General features: G+C 36.8%; 1 long non-coding RNA gene across 1 annotated transcript; it reads right to left on the bottom strand.

The window, feature by feature from the left end:
- Positions 1-11,596: 11,596 nt before the first annotated feature.
- LOC142171642 (uncharacterized) lies at positions 11,597-17,173 on the bottom strand. Its single transcript, XR_012701494.1, has 2 exons — positions 16,667-17,173; positions 11,597-11,785 (listed from the first exon to the last, which is right to left on the bottom strand). It is a non-coding gene; the product is annotated as an uncharacterized LOC142171642 (long non-coding RNA).
- Positions 17,174-18,230: the final 1,057 nt, after the last annotated feature.

Below are 18,230 nucleotides of genomic sequence, written 5' to 3'. Positions count from 1 at the left end.
GGTTTCGGTGTACCAAGTTACCGTTTAAAAATTAATTTTTCTTTCAAAATACTTGTGACTCTAAAACTGACTGCACCAGAAATTCTGAGTAAGGGGGTTCATTTGACTCGGGGAGAAGGTGTTAGGCATTCTCCGAGTTCCATAACTAGTACGGTTGCATACTTTATCAAGTTGGCTTTAAATGGTACTCAAATCGAGGTAAAACACACAAAAGCAGAAATAAACACAAAGAGGTTTGAGGTCGTCGCTACCAAAAATAATAAAAATAAAAATAAGACAAAAATACTGGATTTTATACTACGCTTCCATAATGTCATCCGTCTCCACTGCTATTTACATGAACTACGGGACATTCCCCTGAACAAATTAATATTTACAAACTTTTTGGGACATACTCTTGATAAATTAATTAACTAAAAGGACGGCCTTTCACCTCAAATGAAATAGAAAGTCCTAAAATTTACCTACCCGGATATGGTCGGCCTAAACATGCTACTTGCGGTAATAATAAATAAAAGCAACAAAGACATTTTTATAAATCCAAATAAAAACATAATGCCTCTGACCAACAAACAAAGGAAGGAGATACGAAAAATAATATAAAGACATATAAAGAATAGATCAAAATATGATGCTGGCTTACTTGACAATTTGACTACAAAGTCTCTTTTAGGAAAAATAGCTTAGTGTTTAAATAGTATTTACCGAATGCTTGTCTCTTCTTAATTTAATCCATATGACCCATACAAACAATTTTTTTTTTTTTGTTATTTTAATAGCCTATTAGCTCCATGTGATACTCCATCAAGTAACATTGAAACATACAACTAGCAAATTGCGGATGATAAATAAATATGATCAAACACAATAGTAGCCTAAACTAGCAAAGCTAAATGCTATAAACATAATATCATTCCATCGAGACACAAAGTTCCTAATGCAGACTAAGTGAAAGACTAAACACAATTATAAAGAAATATTAGTGAGTTCTTAACTAATAGACTTAGGATCTAAAGAGGTATTAATAGAAATATACTACTATTGTTTCACCTACATATTATAAAGATTATATTCAAACATTAATTTAAACTATTAGTAAGTAATATGTTCTGTGCTAAACCTTATCAATTCAACCTGGACAGAACCTAAAATAAGTTGCTAAGAATAAATGACATGGAAATATAATTTATTAAAGAAACCAACTATCTATATATATATATTAAAGCAAGAAAGTTTGCACTGTGGTTAAGCCAAGTGACATGCTAATATAAAGCCGCTTGGCAATTTAGGACAATATTTGTTATAGTATTTAATTTAAATTGAAAGATAGTAAATATCTGAATGAAAAGAAAGTTAAATTTGAATTGATTGATTAATTAATTAGGAAAGCTATCAACACATAAATGTTTCAATTCAAACGAGAGGCTCAATGAGTGAGGCGAATTGTTCTAAATGATGATAAAGAGTTTTTTGAAATTTGAGTTCACAACAAAAACAACAGAAAAAACAAAAACGTGTTTGTTACTAGAAATAAGACTAAAAAATCTAGGTTCGAACCCATAATCATAATTACCGAGTTGTTGGGTCAAAACTTAACTTGCGTAACTACCTTAGGTGATCAATAGTGTTCACTTCTCTGTGTGCCCTAAGACATTAATTCAAAAGATTTAACTAAGACGTTAATTCAAAAGATTTAAGTATAACATATAGTGATAACAGAAGAGAGAAAATATAAATTGAAGCATCAACTTGTATGGTGATTAATAAAGGAAAATTTGCTTTGGTGATAGAGCACTTTCTTCACCAATCAGTAAACTTAATGTTCAAATCAATTTATATCTATATTTTATATATATTATACATATTAAAGGAATAATTTGTATTGTGGCTAAGTTAAGTGGGCAGTGGCACGCTACAATAAAGTTATTTGACAATTTAGGATAATATTTATAATAATATTTAATTTAATTTAAAATTAGAAGATAATATTTTTAATTTAAATGGAAAGATAGTAAATAAGATTATTTTGAATCTGAATGGAAAGAAGGAATAATAGTCTTATAATGATATAACCAACTACCTATTTTAATTAATAAGGTTTTGACCACACAAAAATTGAACTGAAAGATAAAAACAACACCCCTATCTAAACTCATTATAAAGATAACTATGGAATTATTATTAATACATACTACGAGTACCACTACTCTTGTCACGATCCGAAAATTTTTACCGACGTGTGATGGCGCCTAACATTTCACTTGCTAGGCAAACCAACGTTAGAGAATCATTAAATCAATTCCTTATTCCCATTCAGTAATTAACAATAATTAACTAAGATGTAATATAATAAGTGCGGAATATCATAAAACTATATTAATTACTACCACCCGGATCTGGAGTCACAATTTACGAGCATTCTAGAATTTACTACAAGTAATAGTCTGAAAGAAATACAACTGTCTGAATGAAAGAAACAGTAGAACAGAAAAGATAGACGGGGACTTCAAGGTCTGTGAACGCCGACAGATCTACCTTGAGTCTCCGGACAGCGGACCAATAGCAAAATCTCGATCAACCCGAGCCGGTATCAAAATCTGCACAGAAAGTGCAGAGTGCAGTATCAGTACAACTGACCCCTTGTACTGGTAAGTGTCGAGCCTAACCTCGACGAAGTAGTGACGAGGCTAAGGCAAGGCACCTACAAATCAACTTGTACAATTTAACAGTGTATATACAAATAACAGAAATGAAGAACTAAACAGAAAATACCGGGAGGGGACACATACTGGGGGGAATACAAGATAAAGAACTACAACAGAAGGATCACCAGAGCAGTCAATATACCATGAATCAACATGAATAGTGAATACAGTAAGAAAAAATAATGCACGGCATCACCCTTCGTGCATTAACTATCCCAAATCATCCCGAATCATCCGTTAACTGAATTCAACCACGCACACAAGTCAATACACATAATACGAAGCTGCTTAAGACCTTAAGTCATGGAACGGGACGTTAATTCTTAAAATGACAAGTTGGGTCGTTACATTCTCCACCTCTTAAACAAACGTTCGTCATCGAACGTACTAAGAATCTTTCTGAGGACTTTGAATTACTGAGTGTATTCTTACACACATACTTGTGAGTGATTCTAGTTCCCGCAATTTAACACGGGTCCGACAACACCATCTCAATTGAGATTATTTCTTTTCTATATTCTTATAAGCTTTAAAGCAAAATCCCTAACTCTCCAATCATTTTCAAAATACCTGATTTTTACAACAACGCACGGTATTAGTCCCAACTGGCTATAGCAACTCGTACCTACGCACACGTCAACTTTCTTGATAGTGTTGAAGTACTTCAAAACTTTCTCTGGGTTGCTACATTCCCCCCCCCCCCCCCCGCGCTTAGGATTATTCGCCCTCAAACACATAACATATTTATCTCTTCCTTTGCGATTCTCAATCCTTCAAATTTTATTAACTCCCAAAATTTTTAGAAATTTCGGCAGAGTCTCCCCTGTAATTGGGCCTATCCACCTGTCAGAGTAACACCAAACAACTCCTAACAACATATCCACAACCCAACAAAATACCACAAGGTATATATCAATAACACCAATCTCAGCATTACAAGCACTGCATTATCATAATGATATCAGGACATGAAGCACATCATATGTATGCTTATCACCACATCTCTGGTCTTAAAAGTTGTTCATAATTAATTCCAGCATCATCAATTAATCTCATATTAACCAACACCTCGTTTCGATTTTTTCACAATATTGACGACAGAATGTGAGGCATGAAGACCTCATAATTATTTACCCGACTTAACGAGTCACATTTAACGCCACCTGGGCACTCACCTCATAGGCTAAAACTCAATGTTTACAGCACCAAAATGGCTGAATATGAACAGAAAAATATACAAGAATTACAAATAAGCCTAACAGGCATGACTCCCTATTAATATTATTGTACAAATTAAATTTCACAAAAGAAGAATTTTAAATTCATAAATATTTCACCATAAGGACCTCGTCCTTATATACTCCTACCGTGGCTTGTAGCCCAATTTAAATATTTCACATCATGTAAAAATGCGAGGATCTCGTCCTCAAATCCGAATCACAATTATGTTGCACATTGTGCTAACTGAAAATTTTAATTTTCTTTATTTCTTCTTTTTAATATATTTCATAAATAATTTTCACAATATATAATGAACCCTCATATCATTAGGGCGTATAATTCATAAAAATTGGAATCAATTATTCTGAAACACATTAAACCCATTGTATTGAATAAATAAATTTTTGGTTTTGGACTTATAGCCCTCAATGGTGTACAAAAATAAAGTGACAGACACATCTTACATCTTCAAGTCTCCCAACAAGGATAAACATATAAGTGAGTCACAAATTTACAAAGCTCACCCATAAGCGGAGCATAATAGGAGGACTCACCTCAATATTTAGAACCAAATCAAATTAAAGGAAAATATCCTTTTATAACAAAATCAGGATCATACTTGTAATGACACCATCTGGTGTATCGGTCTCAGCCAAATCATAGTGATTATATCAATGAGTCGGGCCTCCACCTCTTAGGCGCCCACTACCCGCATGTCCTCCACCTCTAGCTAACTGTGCACGTGGAGTATCAACTGGAATAAAGCTTGTAGCTGGAGTGTTCTAATAAAATCCACCACTCCCAAGTCTGGGACAATCTCTCATGATATGCCTAGTATCACCACACTCATAACAACCCCTCTGAGGTCGCGGCTGCTCGTATTGAGTCTGTGCCGGATAACTGGAATAACCACGGTAAGAATCTTGTCGGTGGTGTACTGGAGCAGTCCGAGTAATCTGATGTGCGGACTGAGCTGACCGACTGCTCGAGCTTCCGCTATAATGGGTTCTAGCTGAAGAGTAAAATCCACTAAACCCTCCAGATCTGGAGATTGAGGGTGTTTTGGCCTCCTTAGACTCCCTTTCCTCGCCTAAAACACCCTCAATCTTCCTTGAAATCTCCACTACTTGTTGAAATGGAGCATCAGTTTGCAACTCTCGAGCCATGCATATTTTAATATCATAATCGAGCCCCTCAATGAATTTGCGGACCCGGTTTCTGATTGTAGGAACTAATATAGGTGCATGACGGGCTAATTCACTGAACCTAATAGCATATTCTGACACTGTCATAGTGCCCTAACGCAACCGTTCAAACTCTGTACGCCACGCATCTCTGAGAGTCTGGGGAACAAACTCTTTCAAGAATATTTTCGAAAATTGAGCCCAAGTTAGTGGTGTGGCATCAGCTGGTCTATCTTCTTCATAGATTTTCCACCACCGATACGCTACGCCTGACAGTTGAAATGTAGTAAAGGCAACTCCGCTCACCTCTACAATACCCATGGTACGGAGAATACGGTGACAACTTTCTAGAAATTCTTGGGCATCCTCTGTAGCTGTGCCACTGAAAGTTGGTGGATCATATTTCTTAAACTTTTTAAGTCTCTTTTGTTCTTCTTATGATGCCTCAGGCCGAACCGGAATAACAGGTTGTACTGGTACTACACCCGGAACCTGGCCAACGTGAACCTGCTGCTCTGGAGTTGTGATAGGAGTCTGAGCTACTTCCCCAATCTGCAGAATGTTTGGTGCAACAGAGATCAATCCCGCATGAGTTAATGTACCAAACATACTCAGGAACTGTGCCAAAGTCTCCTGAAGTCCGGGGGTAACAATAGGTGCTTCTAATACCTGTCCCCTAACTGGAGCTACTAGTGGCTCCTCAACTGTTGTTCTGACAGGTGCTCTATTCGCAGCACATGCCCTTCCTCGACCTCTACCTCGGCCTCTTGCAGCCCTAGCAGTATGTACGGATGCCTGCTCAGCTAACCCAGCAGTACGTGTCCTCACCATCTGTGAGAGAATGGAGATACAAAGGTTCAAATTCCAAATTCATCAAATTCCGCACGACAGGATTAAAAAAAATAGAAATTTCCTAATAGTTCTGTAGCCTCTCGAAGATAAGTACAGACGTTTTCGTACCAATCCGCAAGATTCTACTAGACTCGTAGAACCTATGAACCTAGAGCTCTGATACCAACTTGTCACGACCTAAAATTCCACCACATGCGTCGTGATGGCACCTAGTCTCTAAGACTAGGTAAGCCGATTTCTATTATATTTTGAAGCCATTGTTTTTTATTTAAAACTAATAGCGGAAATAATTACAATATACAACCTCCCAAGACTGGTACTACTGAGTCACGAACTCTAACTGGATATATGGAATGATCACGAGGACCGAATATACAATATTTATTGATTAAAAATTAACAGTGCAATGAAATGAAAAGACTCCAAGGGACTACGACGACCAAGCAGCTCTACCTTGAATCATTACGGTCCCCCTACTAGCTACGCGTTTCCAGCCACCCTTATCTCACCGCATGCATTTCAACACACTAACCTTATATCACCGCATGACTTCTAGTAGTTCCCCTACTAGCCATGCGTTTCAAGCCACCCTTATCTCACCGCATGCATATCAATATCACAATATTTCACAATTCGCACCTCAAGTGCCCAAATATTACAGCATTTCACAAATTGCACATCAAGTGCTCAAATCTTACACATATCACAGATTGCACATCAAGTGCTCAAATCTTACAACATATCACAAATTGCACATCAGGTGCTCAAATCTTACAACATATCACAAATTGCACATCAAGTGCCCAAATATTACAACTTACCACAGAAATCAACAATACATTATTTTTCACAATAAGGAGCCCATGGTTCAACCATAAGGTGCACAACACCCAAAAATAATTAATAGAGATATAAATTACTCAACATAAAACAAAGTCTTCATTAAATTCAAATTTTCAATAATTATATAAACACCTCTTCTTAAGCTCATTTAATTAATTATTTGCAGAGGGAAAATCCATAATGAAATTAAATTTCAATAATTATCAAATCAACAAATTCATAGAATTACATAAATAATCAAGTAACAATCACATCAAATTGTCATATAACAACAGATTCAACGACAACAAGGATTTAGGCACGATAAATAGATGATTAAATATATACCAACAATTATCCAATTTATCACAAAATATGCTCAAGACTTTAACTCAATAAAATTTACACATATAAGCCCGAGTACGTACTCGTCACCTCGCGTACACAGCTTTTCACATTTCACAAATGGCGCATAAGACTCGATGCCTAAGGGGTAATTCCCCCACTCGAGGTTAAGCAAGACACTTACATTTTTGAAGTTAGAGCGATATTTCAAAATCGCCTTCTTGTTCGAATTGACCTCTGGACCACTCACATATATCCAAATTAATTGCATAACTTCATTAAAATTCGTCGAAAATAATTCCGGATAATAATATGTCGACTTAAAAATTTATTCCAAAAAGTCAACAAAAGTCAACGGGGGACCCGCCCCTCGGAACCCGATATAAATTTCATGAAATTCGAACACCCATTCCGATACGAGTTCAACCATACCAATTTTATCGAATTCCAATAACAACTCGACCTCCAAATCTTAAATTTTCGTTTTTGGAAGATTTTACAAAATCTTGATTTTCCTCTATTAAATCCGAATTAAATGATGTATTCAAAGACATAATCATGGAAATTAATCAAAACTGGATAAGAATCACTTACCCCAAACACCCATGCAAAAATCTCTCCAAAAATTGCTTTCTACCGATCTCCAAATTTGATTTTGAGTTTGAACTCAAACCCCCGTTTTGGGACTTTTAATTCTGCCCAGAAGTGCCTTCATCGCGTTCGCGACCATAGCTTCGCGTTCTCGAAGCACAAAAAATGTGCTTCTCATATTCCTCCTTCGCGTTCACGATATCCTCATCGAGTTCGCGTTGCCTTCCGACCTCTGCCCTTCACGTTCGCGAGACACGAGTCGCGTTCGCGAAGGCTTAACGCCAGGCAGGCCCCCAACTCTCTTTCCTCTTCGCGTTCGCGTCTTCCTACTCGCGTTCTCGTAGGCTTTCCTCATCTCCTTTTTCGCGTTCGCGGCTTTTTCATCCCGTTCGCGATGGGCAAATCCCAGCCGTCCAAAATCCTTCTTCGCGAATGCGTGAGACCCTTCGCGTTCGCGAAGAACAATACCATATATCAATTCCAGCAGTTGCAAAACAAAGAGAAATGATCCGAAACCATTCTGGAACTCACCCGAGTCTCCCGGGACCTCAACCAAACATACTATCAAGTCCCAAAATATCATACGAACTTAGTTGAACCTTCAAATCACCTCAAATAACTCGAAAACCACGAGTCATACCCCAATTCAAAATCTATGAACTTTGAACTTTCAAATTCTATAACTTATGCCGAAACACATCAAATCAATCCGGAATGACTTTAAATTTTGCACACAAGTCATAATTGACATTACGGACCTACTCCAACTTCCGAGATCGGTTTCCGACCCTGATATCAAAAAGTCTACTTCCGGTCCAATTCTCCAAAAAATCGACCTTCACCATTTCAAGCCTAAATTGGATACATATCTCAGATTTATAGTCCGGACACGCTCTTAAGTCCAAAATCACCCAACGGAGCTAACGGAACCAACGGAACTCCATTCTGGAGTCGTCTTCATACATTCCCGAGTATGGTCAAAATTCTAAGACTTAAGCTTCCGTTTTAGGGACCGAGTGTCCCAAATTACCCCGAATCATCCGGTAACTGAATTCAACTATGCACGCAAGTCAATACACATAATATGAAGCTGCTCAAGACCTTAAGTCATGGAACGAGGTATTAATTATTAAAATGACAAGTTGGGTCGTTACAGGTGCACCGAGGGCGAGACACTAGGTCTAATGAAGCCCTTATCAAGCAAATCTTGCAAATTCTCCTTCAATTATTTTACCTCTGGTGGTGCCATGCAATATGGCGGAATGTAAATAGGCTGAGTGCCCGGAGCCAAATCAATGCAGAAATCAATATCCCTGTCAGGTGGAATCCTCGGCAGGTCTGCAGGAAACACCTTTGGAAACTCACGAACAACCGGCACCGAATCTATGGAAGGAACCTCCGCACTAGAATCGCGGACATAAGCCAAATAAGCTAGATACCCCTTCTCGACCATATGTCGAGCCTTCACATAAGAGATAACCCTGCTGGCAGAATGGCCAAGATTCCCTCTCCACTCTAATCGAGGCAACCCCTGCAAGGCTAAGGTCACCGTCTTGGCGTGACAATTTAATATAGCATGATAAGGTGACATCCAATCCATGCCCAGTATGACATCAAAATCAACCATGTCGAGAAGTAGAAGATCTACACGAGTCTCAAGACTCCCAATGGTGACCACACACGAACGATAAACACAATATACAATAATAGTATCTCCCACTGGTGTGGACACATACACAAGACCACTCAAAGAATCACGGGGCACAACCAAATAGGAAGCAAAATAGGATGACACATATGAGTAAGTAGATCCCGGATCAAATAGAACTGAAGCATCTCTAATGCAAACTGAAACAATACCTGTGATAACAGCGTCAGATGACTCAGCCTCAGGCCTGGCTGGGAAAGCATAACACCGGGACTGGGCCCCACCACCCTGAACTACGTCCCTGGGACGGCCTCTAGCTAGCTGGTTTCCACCTCTAACGGTCTGACCTCCACCTCTAACTGTCTGGCCCCTACTTCTGGCTGCTTGACCCCTGCCTCTGGCTGGCTGAGCAGGTGGTGCAGAAACTGGTGCCGAAACTATGGCACGAGAACTCTGATGTTGTGAGCTGCCCGTTTCCCGAGGGCAAAATCTAGCAATGTGCCTTGGATCACACAAGTATAACATAACCTCGGCTGTTGTGACTGTTGACCCTGAAACTGACCCTGTTGACCTGAATAACCACCCTGATAACTCTGAAGTAGAGGTGCACTAATAGGAGTTGGTGGTGCACTGTAGTCTAGCTGGTCGGAATAATGCATCTGAGGGCCACAACCACCTGAGGCACCGTGGGATGCCTGAAGCGCTGAATGAAATGGTCTGGGATGATGGCCTCTACCAAAAGTACTCCTGCCTCTAGATGAGGCACCGCTGAACTCACCGGAATGACGAGGTCTCTTGTCAGACCCCTGACCTCCCTGAGTAAGAACCATTTCGACTCGTCTGGCGACATTAGCAGCCGCTTGAAAAGAAATCTCACTCCCAGTCTCCTTAGCCATCTGCAATCTGATAGGCTGAGCAAGTCCATCAATAAACCTCCTCACTCTCTTTATCTCGGTGGGAAGCAGAAGAATAGCATGACGGGCCAAATCCACAAAACGGGTCTCATACTGAGTAACAGTCATACTGCCCTACTGGAGACGCTCAAACTGACGGCAACGCTCCTCTCTCAATGTGATAGGCAGAAACTTCTCTATGAAGAGCTGAGAGAACTGGTCACAAGTAAGAGCAGGCGACCCAGCTAGTCTGGCCAATAAGTAATCTCTCCACCATTTCTTGGCAGAACCAGTCATCTGAAATGCAGCAAAATCGACCCCGTTGGTCTCCACTATACCCATGTTTCGTAGAACCTCGTGACAGCTGTCAAGATACTCCTGGGGATCCTCTGAAGGAGCACCACTGAAGTAAACAGGAAAGAGCTTGGTAAACCTGTCCAATCTCCATAAAGCCTCAGAAGACATAGCTGGCCCATCTCCGACCTGTGTCGCAATAACCGGTTGAACTAATCCGACTAGCTGAGCTGCTGGAGCCTGATACTGGGGAGCTATCTGCTTCGCAGCGGGAGTGGTGGGAGTCTGGGCTCCTCCTCCAGCCTGAGAGACAGGTGGTGCCATGGGAAATGCGCCATTTTGGGCCACACTCTCCATAAGGCCCACCAAACGGACCAAAGCGTCCTGAAGTGCTTGGGTAGCAATGAACCCCTCCGGAACCTAAGCTGGTCCGGCAGGAACAGTTTGGGCTGGAACCTCCTCATCAAGCTCTATCTGAGGCTCCACTGTTGGGGCTGCTGCTCGGGCCCTAGGCTGAGCCCTGCCCCTGCCTCGGCCTCTGGCACGGCCTCGGCCTCGACCTCTGCCCCGCGTAGGAGCTGTCACTGGAGGCTCTGGTTGCTGCTCAGCTGAGGAAGTGGTACGTGTTCCCGCCATCTGCGAGAGAATATGAGTAGAAGAGTTCAATCAGTATTGAGAAAGTAAAATCGCACGATAGAGAAGAATATAAGTGAAACTTGTTCCTAAACTTCATAGCCTCTGGAAGATAAGCACAGACGTCTCCGTGCCGATCCTCCAGACACTACTAAGCTTGCTCGTGAATCGTGAGACCTAGGCAACCTAGTGCTCTGATACCAACTTGTCATGACCCAAAATTTCCCACCAACGGGACCATAATGACGCCTAACATTTCACTTGCTAGGCAAGCCAACGTTAGAGAATCATTAAACCAATTCCTTATTCCCATTCAGTAATTAACAATAATTAACTAAGATGAAATATAATAAGTGCGGAATATCATAAAACCGTATTAATTACTACCACCCGGATCTGGAGTCACAATTTACGGGTATTCTAGAATTTACTACAAGTAATAGTCTGAAAGAAATACAACTGTCTGAATGAAAGAAACAGTAGAACAGAAAAGATAGACGGGGACTTCAAGGTCTGTGAACGCCAACAGATCTACCTTGAGTCTCCGAACAGCGGACCAATAGCAAAATCTCGATCGACCCGAGCCGGTATCAAAATCTGCACAGAAAGTATAGAGTGCAGTATTAGTACAACCGACCCCATGTACTGGTAAGTGTCGAGCCTAACCTCCACGAAGTAGTGACGAGGCTAAGGCAAGACACCTACAAATCAACTTGTACAATTTAACAGTGTATATGCAAATAACAGAAATGAAGAGCTAAACAGGAAATGCCGGGAGGGGAACATACTGAGGGGAATACAAGATAAAGAACTGCAACAGAAGGATCACCAGAGCAATCAATATACCATGAATCAACATGAATAGTGAACACAATAAGAAAAAATAATGCACGGCATCACCCTTCGTGCTTTTACTCTCAATCTCACCATAAAATTAATAGAAACGACACGGCATCACCCTTCATGTATTAACTCTCATATCATGGCAAGATATTACCCTTCGTGCATTAACATTCACAATATGGCACGGCATCACCCTTCGTGCATTAACACTCACAATATGGCACGGCATCACCCTTCATGCATTAACACTCACAATATGGAACGACATCACCCTTCGTGTATTAACACTCTCCCTTACCATAATGCAATGCATAAATAACAACAGAAAAATAGAATAACAAGTACAAACCTTACTTCAATATTTGGTTCCATAATATCAATCTCAACTTTGAAATAAAAACTCAATTATCACCAGAAAATTCGTAAACATGATAAGAACGATAAATTGAACAACACTAGTATAACACGTAGCAATTTGGCATAGGAATGAGACAATATAAGAAAAATAGAGAAACATGAAAAACAGGTGAATTGACGGCGCATAAATACTCGTCACCTCACATATACGCCGCTCACATGAATTTCACTTAGCAAGTGATCTAAGGTTCCTAATTTCCTCAAGTCAGGGTTAGACACAACACTTACCTCGCTCCGAAGGCCACTTAATTCTCAATCACAGCTTTTCCTTTGGAATTCACCTCCAAACCACTCGTATCTATTCAAAAATAACTCAATAATATCAAATATTGCTAAAGGAATCAATTATATTGCGCAAGTTAAATTTTTCCAAATTTTCCTCCAAAAAGTCAAAAAAAATCGACCCCGAGGCCGCTTTTTCAAAACTCGAGGTTCGACCAAAATTCTTTTATCCATTCACCCCCGAGCCTGAATATGTAATTAGTTTTGGAATTCGACCTCAAATTGGGGTCTAAATCCTCAAATTTCGAAATTCCTAAGTTCTACCCAAAAGTCCTAATTTCACCATAAAAATTCTAGATTCTAGTTTGAAATCTTGTTATAAGATGTAAAAGATTGAAAGAAAATAATTAGGAATCACTTACCTATGATTTGGGGAATATTTGGTCTTTGAAAAATCGCCTCTTAAAGTTTAGGGTTTTGAAAATATGAAGAATGAATGAAAAATCCCGTCTAAGCCCCTTTTACTCAGCTGCAGGTGTCGCAATTGCGTCCTGCAGGTGCCAAATGAATGAATCACTCAGCTGCAGGTGTCGCAAATCGCAATTGCGATGCCCTTCACAATCTTGCTGCCTTCGCAAATGCGAGAAAAGTATCGCATTTGCGACCACTGAACCTCGCAAATACGAGTAGATGTTCGCATTTGCGAACTTGCCTTTCCCAGACTCCCATCGCAATTGCGAAGGTAACCTCGCAAATGGGAGAACTGGTGGCCCAGGCTTCTGATCGCAATTGTGATGAAAACATCGCAATTACGGACCCTGTTATGTTCGCATTTGCGATGCCTGATCTCGAAATTACGAGATAAGAGGCCTGCAACAGGTTCCGTTATACTAGAAAAATTTTCTAAGTTCAAAACATCTAGTGGCCTATCCGAAACTCACCCGAGCCCTCGGGGCTCCAAACCAAACATGCACACAAGTCTAAAAATATCATACGAACTTGCTCGCGCGATCAAATCGCCAAAATAATACCTAAAATTATGAAATTAGTACCAAATCAAATGAAATTCTCAAGAACACTTTAAAATTTCTATTTTCTCAACTAGACGTCCGAATCACGTCAAATCAACTCCGTTTCTCACCAAATTTCACAGACAGGTCTTAAATATCATAATGAACCTGTACCGAACTCCGAAACTAAAATACGTATCCGATACTAACAATGCCAAATATCAATCAATTCTTAATGACAAATAATTTCCAAACTTTTAATTTTCATCAAAAATTTATAACTCAAGTTAGGGACCTCCGAATTTGATTCTGGACACACGCCCAGGTCCCATAATTCGATACGGATCTACCGGGACTGTCAAAGCACGGATTCGGAGCCGTTTACCAAAAATATTGACCAAAATCAACTAAAATCAATTTTTAAGGTAAAAATTCTTATTTTCATTAGTTTTCAACATAAAAGCTTTCCGGAAATCTGTCCGGACTGCGCACACAAATCGAGGAGGGTAAAAATAAAATTTTATTTTAAGGCTTAAGAGCACAGATTCGAGTTCTAAAACATAAGATGATCTTTTGGGTCATCACAACTCCATTCAGCTAAAATATAAAATATAAGATAATAAATAAATGACACACAAAAATATTATTGATAAATTTAAATATTAATTTGAGCAGTAGAATAAAAAAATAGTGAATATAATTTTTATTATAAGAAAAAAAACTAAATTCATCTATTAATGGGAGTTGTGGACAATAATATGAACAACTCTAAGTTATGGGTAATGCAATAAATATGTAATTAAATAATTTTAGTAGTAGATGTATACATAATAATAAGACTTATTTGATCTTTGAGAAGAGAAAGTTTTTAAAATATTAATGAGCTAAGTTATACTATATAAATAAGATACATGCATTTAAAACCGTTATAATAGATAAAACTAAAATAAATAAATAATTGACATAATTCCGAGAAACAAATTAAATTTTTTTAAATATAATTCAAATTCTTATATAGTTAATTTAAGTGAAAATTTAAAGTCAAACTTCCATTTAAATGAAATAATTATATAAAATTTCATAGTAGAGGGAATACTATAGAAAGAGAGGGGGGGGGGGGGTATAAAGATAGTGTGGGTAAATTGATACTTTTAATTAATTTAAAAATAAATCTATATCTCTTGCTCAATTAGCATTTCAGTTTTGAGAATCAAGATGTGTGATGTATGTAGTTTGGAGTCGATACTTTTAAAATGATTCTCAGAAAGAGAATGGTCACATAAATGCTGTTCGATTCGATCATTTTTTAAGCAACTCCAATAATGTTAGAAGGGAGTTGATCAATCATAAATTTACACAGGAATACAGAAATTGATGACATACATTTCTGTGGAGATAATATTTTAAACTATGAATTGACTCAAACATCGGCTAAACAAATGTCAGTTGTGTTGCCTTACGGTAAAATTAATTATCCAATATTTTATAATTTATTTTATATCTCAATTGTTTGGAAGTCATAGATACATTTTTTTGTCTTTTTTATTTTTCTATTAGTGCTAGCAGTTGCTATGCTAAAATAGATAAGAAAGGAGGATAGATTCTTCTCTAATGACTCAGGTATGAACTATGATTTTTTAGCCCGTTGTTGATATGTATGTTCTATCAAATTGTATGAGATAATTGATCGAGCAACCGATTGGATCATATATGTATCAATTAGAATGAAATAGATTTGGATAGGGTAAACATATAGAGGAACTTAATTGCACTATTTGGGATTGCTATTTACACAAAATAAAGTGAATTACAAAAATCAGATTCATTTAATTATGAATTACATGTAAGAACTCATCTTATTTTAGTACATGTGCATGGTAGAAGAAAAATATTTAAAGTAGGTTAACATTTATTTAATTATAATATATTAATCTTAACTATATCCCAAAGGTATCATTTAAATTGTTAAAAATAAAGTGACTTTAATTGTGTGGTTAAAATTGAGGTGACATTAAAATTATTGAACAAATTACGATCCAACTGTTTTATAAGTTGGTAACTCCCAAAATTTAGAATATATTGGTTATTAATAAATTATCATGTATGTATATATTAATTTGTCATTGTGTAATTTTAGGTTGATAGAAGTTGATATTGATGTGAGAAGTTATTATGTTGAGATAATAATATAATATATTTTTATATTTAAATTAAGATATTACTAAATGTATTTTTATTAGTTATTACTCTATATAGCATGACTTCACTCAGTTTCAATATATATGAAATAGTTTGACTTGGCACTGAATTTAAGAACAATTTTTTTTTTTTGAAACATATGGTCTTAAAAGTTTTGTGGGGCAATAATATTTGTATGAGTGTAAGAACTTCTCATTATAGGTAAAATGGGTAAAATAAAAAATTTAAAGTTAAATTATTTCCAAATACAGAAATGTGTCATTCTTTTGGAACAGACTAATAAGAAAAATATTTTATGTAAATTGAAAGGGAATGAGTATTTATTTTTGAATCATATTGTATTTTTATTTGTTTGTATCACCAACTATATATGGGGTTATAATATTTAAGTTTATGTCAATAGTTATTCATATAATTTATTCTATTTTATTTATAGAATTTAGCAGGATCATAATATTATCCGCACATCGTGCGGGTACTGACACTAGTAAACCTTGAATATTAAAACTTCCAGGTGGATCTTTAGATTTGAATTCTCTTGGTGAATATATTAAAGACAGAGACAAATGATAAGAAAAACTTGGACATTGCTTTGAAGCTTTAGGCGTATGAAATTCCTTAAAACAAATCAAAATCTCATCTCACAATTACAACGATATGAATTGAACAAAATCATACCATGATTTTTTTATAAAAATCAAACAAAAGATAAACTAAGAATAATATGCCAATACCAAGCTAAAAAAAAAACAAATCACATAAACAATAAGAGAGGAAAAGAGATAACCTTAAATAGCAATCCAAATCGAAAGGAAGCGCGAACTTGAGCGGACCTCGAATCGGCAAACAGAACTTCGACTCAACACCTTGAACTTAATCCAGCTCCACGAGAGAAGATCAAAATCAGAAACTAAAGTGTATTTTTTTTTTTCAGATTTGAGGAGCAAAAAATGAAATTAAAAGGGACTAAAATTGTACGGATTTTTTGATTCAATACTAATCTACTATTGAAATCTAAACCTTTTTTTTTTTTTGAAAGTTAAAGAAAAAAAATTTAGAAATTTTCGTCCAAATAATGAAGAACAACTTCTCTTTTTGATGAACTCTTAGGAACTTTTTTAGTTCCAATTTCTCTCCCCTAAACCTTGAAATCTTCTGCCTCCTTCTTTTGTGCCAAATCAGTGCTCTTTATGTGAATGGGCAAGAAGAAACAGAGAATGGATTATAATCGTGTGGACCCCCTTTCTCAAACGTGAGTCGCACGATATAGTGGTAAAATCTTTATGAATGGTGAGGGCGCTATATAGTGGAAAAGTCTTTATGAATGGTGAGGGCACTAGTTGAAATGTAGTGACCAACTAAAATTTGTTACACAAGAAAACAAAATTCAAAATTGGTAAAGAAAATCTTTTTTTGTTTTTAAAAAAAAAAACAAAAATAATAAAATAAATTCCCAAAGAGGTCCACATTGTTCATTTGGTTTCCTTTGCATTTTTTGCTTTTCCCGTTACCTTCTTCTACTTCTTCGTTTCTTTTTCTTTGTTTGCCTTTTTGTTTTGTTTTTTTTTTCTTCTCATTTTTTTAAGAGATTAACCAAAAATACTAACTATCTAAAATAATATGAAATATTGACAAGAGAATAAGATAGCTATATTTGAATACTATTTGATATTTATTAGAGCCTACAACTTTAATACTAAACTAAATAAAAGTATTTTTGAAAATTTTCTTCTTATCTTTTGAAAAATAAAATATCAAGAGTAAAACTAATTAAACAAAATATCAACTAGCTAAAATAAAGAAAAATATTTCTTTGTAATTTTTAATTTTTAAGATTAAATAAAACCAAAAGTTTAATATAGTCAAAATAGCGATATTAGGCCTAAAACCAACATCGAAGCACTAAAAAGTGTAAAATTTCGGGGAGGGTCAAACATTACATGTCTATACTAAGTATTGATGTAGGAGTTTTGTTCTAAAAAAGAATATTTTAAGGATAAAATAGTAAAAATCTTGGTCAAACTTAAAGTGCTTATAAGCTAAAAATTCATAAGCTGCGTGTGACCATCTTATAACATTTGACTTATTTTTGACTTATAAGCACGTGATTTATAGACACTTTTAACTTTACCAAATGCGTAAATTATTCAAAAAGTGCTTATAAGCTAGTTTGGCCAGCTTATAAGCTTAGCTAAATACCCTTTAAATAGCATCTCTGAGAATAGCTAGTTGTGTACTTGCAATACTGCCGATAGAAAACTACATTAATTACGTGACAAATATTTTAACTTATGTGGCCAACCAAATGGTGATATTATAAATACGAATTTATGTTAGGATTAAATACTGCA

Source organism: Nicotiana tabacum, chromosome 17 (genome assembly GCF_000715075.1).
Source record: "Nicotiana tabacum cultivar K326 chromosome 17, ASM71507v2, whole genome shotgun sequence".
In the NCBI taxonomy this organism is placed as follows: Eukaryota; Viridiplantae; Streptophyta; class Magnoliopsida; order Solanales; family Solanaceae; genus Nicotiana; species Nicotiana tabacum.
Note: the sequence above shows the minus strand (reverse complement) of the source record. Positions and strands in the feature narration are given on the sequence as shown.